Genomic DNA, 8,237 nt, shown 5'->3' on the forward strand with positions numbered 1-8,237 from the left:
ATAGTTGGCCTAGGCTAAACACAACCGTGCTTGACACTAATTATTATCGTTTCCATGCAGTCAAAAACTCCCAAATTGTCCTGCTTGCCTATGTGAAATGCATATGACCACAGAAGTTCGTTTTAAAAATCATTAGCCTATATACAGGCTGGAGCCAAATTAAAACATGTCTTTGTAAATGGCTTTGTAAATTAGGCTACGTTTAATTAAAAAGTGTTTCTTGCGTGCGTTCATTCTCTCATTCCCTCCAAAATGTTCCTGTTCTAGGCTGGCCAAGTGCATGAACCCAGCATCGGTGCGCGCGTCACATGAAACACAATTGAGACAATAGATTGACCATATTGTACAACTGCAAAGCCTTATCATAGGCATGTTATATTCATGACATGAAAAGTGGAACTTATAGAACGAAAATGAGAAATTGCGCAGTCGGCTAAACGTTTTAAACTTGCGCAAAACCGATGAACCCAGCATCGGTGCGTCGCATAAATTAAAACACAAATTGAAGCCGCACAGCTTGACCATTGGACAATCCTACCACAAAACCTTTCCATAGGCATGCAACGTTTATGACATAAAAATTGGAATATGAACGCATTTCATCACACCTGACAAATAAACAGCTGTGGCCGCGATTTGACTGATTTATTGAGCTCTCAGCGCAGTGCCGACTTGCGCGTCTTTGATGAGCGTATACAAAGGAAAGCCCTCTAACCGGACGGGCAAGACTGACAAGGAGGCCAGCCCGTGGCTACACGTAGCCTATGTCAAACAGGTGCTTTAATCTCTTCGACCTCCACAAATTAAGCTACAGTTAACTCCGTAGTCGTTTGAATAAGTTTGCGATTGACAACGCGACTGACAACGTTGTGATAAATAGGCATTCTAACTTTTGCTAAGTCAACTTGAATGCATCAATTTTGAACAAAGTTGTGTAGGCTACACCGCGCCAGTTGTAGTCTGCATGAAGTTCTTGCACAAGCCACCGTTTTGATTTCCGTAGGGGAGATGCGGGCTGAACCCGCTTGAGGGAGAGAGGTGCAGGGAGAGAATGGGTGCTCTACACTACGCACATCTCTATGAAATAATGTAGCCTAGACTAATCCATATTTTAAATATTTTAAAAACAATCATGGAAACCATGTCAATAGGCTAGACAGATATTGTGAGTAGGCCTAATGCAGGAATGGACGTTACAGTTATTCAGTAACTATAACGAATTACTGAAATTTAAATTGTAATGTGTTACCTTTAGACTACTTCGTTTCCCAATAAAGTAACGAAATTACAGTAACACGTTACCCCCAACACTGGCCTATTGAACTTTGGTGGAATGATGGACAGATGTCAGTGCCCTAGCCTAATTTACCCTCGGAAATAATTCTAGGCCTACATTGTCTTTATACAATATAGCCTACTTAACTGGTCTAGACATGGTGTGGTCTATTGGGTTTCACGTAATTTCAACATAAAGCTTTACAGAATAAATATTGTTAACATGTTAGGATCAGCGCCATAGGATTCCCACGGTAGCCAGCGTCTGTGACGACACCTGAGCTTACCAAAATGGCGCCCATAGAGTCATAGAACGTACTTCAACATATCCAACGTATTCTCCTGCCAGTAATCTATCTTGCTCTGTTCTAGAATCTTTGGTCCATACTATCCCATGGCAGAGCAAGGATTTCATGATTGGGCAAGGTTGCCTGGAGACATTGTGTCTGCTCTGAGGCATTGTGCATACATGGAAGGCATTGTGATAGAAGGTGAATGGTGTGAGTTACCAAATACCCGTGGGTGGTTTGCCAAATGATGGAAACTTTTGGAATATTTCTTTTTTTTTTTTTTGCCTATGCACCCTCACACTGGAGTCCCCAGTTCATATACAAAATTTGGTATCGATATGTGACAGTGTTCCTGAGATATGGACGACTTCCTGTTTCGGAGCTTCGCCGCCGATTTCGTTTGGCTGTGACGGGCAAACGCTTTCGAAAATCAAAAATCCTTCCGCTAACATTTGTGAGGCTTGGTCCAAGGATAATGTACGTCAAGTTTCGTGGCGTTCGGACCAAATTTGTGACCTGTGAAAATGTAGTTTCGCTTTCTGTTCAATCCAATATGGCGGACGAACGGCACGCCCACCTGACGTCATCTTCGCGACCAACTTACACCGGTACTGACCGGACGTTTTAAAGTTGGAACGGTGTCTCTGTCTCAAAGGGCCTAGGCGCTAGGGCTGACAAAAAATTAGGGAGACGGGAAAAATAATAATAATAAAACTTAAGAAGAACAATAAGTGTGCTGCTTTGCAAGCACACTTAATAAGTGTGCTGCTTTGCAAGCACACTTAATAACAAATATTGATAACATTTTAGGATCAGCGCCATAGGATTCCCACGGTAGCCAGCGTCTGTGACGACACCTGAGCTTATAAAAATGGCGCCCATAGAGTCATAGAACGTTCTTCAACATATCCAACGTATTTTCCAGCCAGTAATCCATCTTGCGCGTAGCGCTCTAGAATCTTTGCTAACAACACCCCTTAGCTGTTGTAGAATCAGTGTAACCTACGGCCTCTCGGGGCTTATTGCTTAAAAAAGCTACATGGGATGTTGATATTTTATGAATAAATGAATGAACAAGAGTTTATACAGGTCATCATATATCTGTGATCCAAACACACATGATCAAATAGTTAGGCCTACTTAAATTGTCTGGTATAAAGTTGTCAATCAAATTATCTAATCAACATGCATTCTCCACTAGTTACCATTTGTTGATGTTACCAGAGTTACCAGAACAGCGACAGTGGTCCGCTAGCCTCTTGCTATCTGGGCAGTGCCATTCATAGACAGTAAAAAAAATGGTCGAACAGACTCCGTCGTTTTCAATGGGAGGGCACAGAGTCAAATTGAATGATTTTTCAGTTGGTCCCCCAAGTACTGCGCAGACTCGCACTTAACTTCATGACGTTAGCATCGAATTAAATATCATATGATAGATAGGCCAAAGATTGTTAAGGCGGAGCGATAGGCTACACAGAAATTCTTCTCACACTTCCTTTGCCTTCAAAGTCATCAAAGTTAAACATTTATTTAAGTATTATTATTAATATCATCCTCACAAGTGATATCAACAGAGGTGGAAAAAGTACGAAAATATTGTACTCAAGTAAAAGTACCAATACCTTGATAAAATATTACTCAAGTACAAGTTAAAATACCGATCTGAAAATGTACTCAAGTAAAAGTAAAAAGTAGTTAATCTAAAATGTACTTTAAGTAAAAGTTACTTAGTTACTTTTTTTTTTGGGGGGGGGGGGGGACCAGAACAACCAGTTTTACCAAAGACTTTCTAATGAGGAGATACAGCACTCAAAAAATCCTCCATAGTAATGCATGGGGTTAGTTTGTAACGGTAACGCCAATATGGCAGTTGTCTACACATCATATGTCTACACATATTACAACCCTTCCGCGACAAAACGTCGACATGTGAATACATTAAGCCAATCATGTGGTGTGTTGTAAAATACATTGAGCCAATCATGTGGTGTGCTGTGAAGACATCGTGGCAATCATCTGTTGTGATCTCGCTGCTGGAGCAAGATTGGTGTCGTGAAGCCTTACGCACACGCATTTCTGCTGGAATAGATGCACGATAAGTGCCCAAAAAGTGTTGCAATATGGCCGCCGAGTGGAGGTACTTGCCTGAAAAGGACATTGAGAAATGGAGATCTATGTGAAAAATCACCGGAGTTCTCCTTTAAGTTTGAGCAGTAGTTGATTTTCAAAGTTAGTTGCACTCATCCTTGGGTCGCTTTGCAGTGAACAGTAATCCAGCACAACTGAAAAGCCCCTCACAGGCAGCTGAGGCAGGCAGGCCAATATTGAGTTGCAGAGAGTTTTTTTAATATTTGGAAACGAGCAGAAGGTTCAGCAGATTAAAGGGCGTCGTACTGGGGGGGAAAGTGGGAAGTATAGGGCCCCAATGGAGGAGAGGGCCCGTGAAAAGTGGAATACAGGGGGCACAACATTTTCACCAGGCATTAGTAATAACTCAGGTAATCCACACATAAAAAATCCAAACAACTCCATAAGTAGAGTCATGTAATAAAGTGGAATAACACAGGGGAAAAGTATTGAACACGCTAAGAAAAAGCACTAAGGCAAGGAAAGGGAAGGAACGAGCTGGAATCTGTATAGAGAGTAGTTATCCTTTCTATCTGTGCAAATTAATATAAGCTTGGTTAGTAGCCTACATATTGATGGGCTATAAAAAGGTTTTTCATTACCAAGGTGTCACACAAGAAACATTTCATGATGGATAAAAGCAAAAAGCTCTCCCAAGACCTTTGCAACAATGGGCCAAAATCAGACCTGATACTGCGACCAATAAGTTTTGTCATACAGGAAATGTCTTGAAGCTGTCTTTACAAACAAAGGCTTTTCCACAAAGTATTGAAGAAATTTCAGTAGGCACGTTCAATACTTTTTTCCTGTGTCATTCCAACTCAAAACTCTTATGTTTGGATTTTTTATATGTGTGTTAATATAATGTGTGGTGAAAATTTTGAATAGACTCACTGGAAGTTCAGGCTAATTACTGAAAAGAAAATTAAGCGTTCAATACTTATTTCCACCATATATTTATTTTACCTGAATATTTTAACTTCCAAATTAAATGTCAAAATGAATGTCAGATGAAATTTAAAGTTTGACTGACTGGATTTTGTATACAAAACATGGTGAAAACTGTGTAAGGTCACTCTCACTCTCCCTTGCTAAAGAGCTAAATGGTTTAGTCCGCCTGCACGATTCATAAGGTAGTCTCTTTTGTTTATTTAGTTGAGCATGGCTAGTAGTGGACCGCTAATTGTTTTGCTGCTGGTGCAATGTCTTTCTCCAAGAAAGCCAAGTCAGGTTACTAAAAACAAAGGCCAAAACAGGAAAAAGAGAGACATCAAAATGAGGGGAAACAACTGCTAATAAACTTCTTTCCAAAGAAAGGTGAGCACAAACGTCAAAACACGAAATCCCATGGTGTTTGCTTAAATATCTCCTCAATCATTAGTGCTAAAACGAACTGAGACAACCGATTGGAATAGCGAATATACACTTTCATAGGTTAGGCTAATCTGATGCATTTCGTGATCCAGTCTCCATCACTTTCAGAAAGACTGCATGGCGCCAGCTTGATTCATGTCCTGTTGTAGGCTACATGCTGATCATTATCACTAGGCTAGTGGTTTAGGGCGCGATTTTTTTCTCTCCCTTTCCGTTTTCATTAGTCTTAACTTTTTTTTTACTCAAGTAACGGATGGGATTTTTGATGTAGCGAAGTACAATACTTCACTCAAAATGTAATCAAGTAAAATTTAAAATACCGATTTTATAAACTACTTAAAAAATACAAAATACACAGAAAAACGACTCAATACAGTAACGTGAGTAAATGTATTTCGTTACTTTCCACCTCTGGATATCAAGTCGTGTTAATGTTGAAACTACCACACATGATCATCTTCAAAAACAGTCATGGTTAAACAAACAAAAAAGTTATAGCCTACTTAAAGTTATAGCCACTGCTACCTAGCACTAGAAGCTAATCTTCACTTTTCTGACCTATGGTCAATCCATCGAAAACCTCAAATAATTATCGTGCCATTTTTCATTAGCTTTACCTTAACATACATAGCTTTGTTCATGAGTTTCCGTGCTGGCCGGACTGAGCCAGAGACTTTCTAATGTAGAGACACAGCATTCAAAAAATACTCCATAGAATTGCATGGGGCTTAGTTTGTCACGCCAATATGGCCGTTGTCTACGCATATCCCACCCCTTCCTCGGCAAAACGTTGACATGTAAATACATTGAGCCAATCATATGGTGTGTTGTGAAGACATCGTGCCAATCATGTGTTGTGATCTCGCCGCTGGACCAAGATTGGTGTCGTGAAGCCTTGCGCACGCGCATTTTTGCCGAAATGGATGCCTGACGAGTGCCCAAAAAGCGTTGTCAAATGGCCGCCGAGTGGAGGGACTTGCCTATAAGGACTTTGACTGAGCTTCTTATCCAAACAATACGGTTATCTCCCTACGGTGCGTTAGCTTCCCCTACAACCGGACTCGCTAACTATACTTCTTACGGGAACCTCAACGTTACATACGAGGTAGCTGAGCCTGTTTTGCCTTCTATATTGTTTATGTAGATAATACAGAAGCTACAATGTCGGCACAGGATATATGCTATATGAAGTTATGGCATTTAAAAAAAATCCTAAAATGAATGGGCTTCTATGGGGGTTAGTAGAGAAGTGGTCCCTCCAGCCTCCATTGATTCTTCTACTTCCGGGAATTCGCCCCTTGGTGCCATGTAATATCAAGTGGACATTAGCAAAGATTAGCTAACTATGCTAGCTATCGAAAAGGCTGAGGGCGGGTGCTTGTCTGAGCTTGTGCGGCTGGTGCTACTGTAAACATGTAGGCTTATTTGCGTTTTCATGGGCGGGGATAGGGATCAGTCGATTGCCTCTACTTTCAACTTTAGCTTTTGCAGTGGGTCAATCCCCTGCTCTTGGAAGTCAGCGATTGTCCTTCCACTATTAAAGGTGATCCCACTATCCTACATAACTATTAGCCTATCTCCAGACTGTCTGCTAAAGAATTTGAATCCCTTGTAAATGAACAGCTTAAACAGTTTTTATTTGATAATGATATTTTACTGTAAGTTACAGTGATGCAACCTTTTTGAAACAAGCCCACAGAGCTGTGTAGAAGATGAACAGGTGCCAGCGAAAGAGTAGTCTTCATGGTACAATTACCCATGTGACCGTGACCTTTGACCCCCATGACTTAGAGTAGCCTACCTAATAGCTGATGTTTATGACAGTATGAATGATGAATGGAATACACAGGTTTTGGCTGATTTTATTTTGTCACAGCAGTAGTGGAGTCAAACAGAAAATGCATTTGGTAAGCTATATGTTGCATTGAATTAAAAAGCCATTCACAACAATGCCTTCAAAATGGACATAACAGACCCACTATATCTAAACTTGACTATTAGTCATTAAACATTTCTAAAAGGCAGTACTTCAGTAATACATGTGGAAGATTACATTTAATAGCATTATACTTGCTGTTAGGGGAAAAATGAAGGTAAATAGATACAAACCCAGAAAAAATGAGATACAAACTCAACTATTTTAAAGGCACTAAGGGTGACAGCCTGTGCTGCTGACAGCTTAGGAATAGTGTTGCCACTATTTACATTCCAAAGCTTTTAGTAATATATATATTTTTTACAAAGTTTTAAAACATTTGCAGGTTAAAAGACTCAAAGTAAAAGTATAACAGACTAAATACACCAGCTCCCTACGATCACCTAAATTCAGATCTTCAGAGGCAGTGATTGTGTTGAGAAGGAGAGAACAGAAGCCATCAGTGGTAGAGGAAGGATAGTGGAGAGGGCCGGACGTCAATCAGCTGGTGGATCAGCCGGTGGATTACCAAATAGACCAGGCGCAATTTCACCAAAATCAATGACGATCTCTCTGGAAGCTGGCAGAACAACCCTGACACACAAACACACATGATACACATGCACACACACACACACACACACAAATGGAAAAAAAGGGAAAATATTTTGTTTAAGAAAAAGTTTAAGTGAACTTTTTCTCTTGTGATGCTTTGAATGAAATTCACCCAAACTTGAGTGAAACAAGAAGGGGGGGGGTTCAAATTCACAGCGTTAACTATAACCTCCCCCAACAAGCACAGTTCAGTGAGTTTATCCCCATCTATCAGTCTTGGCACTTCCAGTAGAGCAGTTAACCCCATCTTTGCTCATTCTCCAGTCCTACTCACTCCTCTCCTTCCTTCAGCTATCCCCCCCATCCCCCATCCCCCCCATCTCCCACTAACATAATAACCCTTTTGTCATCTCGTCAAAATACTTTCCCTACACCTTTTAGGAAAATCTCTCCTCATGTTGATGAATACATGCTAGAGTTTGATGGAATCTGAATGGCCGTCAGCTTTTTATTTTAAAAGTGATCCCCAATGATATCGTTCTTCATATTGTTATTGTTATAATTTATGTGTGGATGTTGTCGTCCATATTAGCCAGAACAATACTTTTTTGCCGTTATAGTTGTAGTTATGGTTCTTGGTATGAACACACACACTACTGCATCACACAGTCCATCTCTCTCTCTCTCACACACACACACAT

The sequence above is a fragment of the Alosa sapidissima genome, chromosome 24 (genome assembly GCF_018492685.1).
Source record: "Alosa sapidissima isolate fAloSap1 chromosome 24, fAloSap1.pri, whole genome shotgun sequence".
Classification (NCBI taxonomy): domain Eukaryota; kingdom Metazoa; phylum Chordata; class Actinopteri; order Clupeiformes; family Clupeidae; genus Alosa; species Alosa sapidissima.